The following is a 447-nucleotide window of genomic DNA, read 5'->3' on the forward strand; positions in this document are numbered from 1 at the left end:
TAGTATGTCGTCCAAAATTTGTCATAGTACAGTATATCATCCAAAATCACTCAAAAATGTCATAGTATAGTATGTCGTCCAAAATTGGTCAAAAAACGTCATAGTATAGTATGTCATCAATAATCACTCAAAAACATCATAGTTTAGTATGTCGTCCAAAATCGGTCAAAAAAGTCATAGTATAGTATGTCGTCAAAAAAGTCATAGTATAGTATGTGGTCCAAATTTTGACAAAAAAGTAATAGTATATTATGTTGTTCAAAATCACTCAGAAAAGTCATAGTAGGAATTTTCTCGTTTCATTGATGATATTTTGTATTTGTTTAAACATTAAAGGGGCTGCTTGGCTTAAGGTAAGAGATTATAAACTTAAAGGTCCAGTGTGTAACATCCAGGAAGATTCATTGGGAAAATAGAATATACTACCCAGTTTCACTCTGAGCTGCT

This window comes from Solea senegalensis, linkage group LG13, assembly GCF_019176455.1.
Source record: "Solea senegalensis isolate Sse05_10M linkage group LG13, IFAPA_SoseM_1, whole genome shotgun sequence".
In the NCBI taxonomy this organism is placed as follows: domain Eukaryota; kingdom Metazoa; phylum Chordata; class Actinopteri; order Pleuronectiformes; family Soleidae; genus Solea; species Solea senegalensis.